This window comes from Macrotis lagotis, chromosome 6 (assembly GCF_037893015.1).
Source record: "Macrotis lagotis isolate mMagLag1 chromosome 6, bilby.v1.9.chrom.fasta, whole genome shotgun sequence".
In the NCBI taxonomy this organism is placed as follows: Eukaryota; Metazoa; Chordata; class Mammalia; order Peramelemorphia; family Peramelidae; genus Macrotis; species Macrotis lagotis.
Window position 1 is genome coordinate 105,529,459 of NC_133663.1, and position 292 is coordinate 105,529,750.

Below are 292 nucleotides of genomic sequence, written 5' to 3' on the forward strand. Positions count from 1 at the left end.
AGATATGAATAAACAATTATCAGATGAATGAATTAAAGTCATATATAGTCATATGAAAATGCTCCAATTTATTATTGATTAGAGAAATGCAAATTAAAACTACTATGAGGTATCACCTCACATCTATCAGATTGACTTAAGATGACAAAAAAAGGGGAAAATAATCAATTTTGGAGAGGATGTGGGAAAATTGGGATATTAATGTACTTTTGCTGGAGTTGTAAACTTATCCAATCATTCTAGAGAGCAATCTGTAACAATGCCCAAAGAGCAATAAAACTGATCATACCAT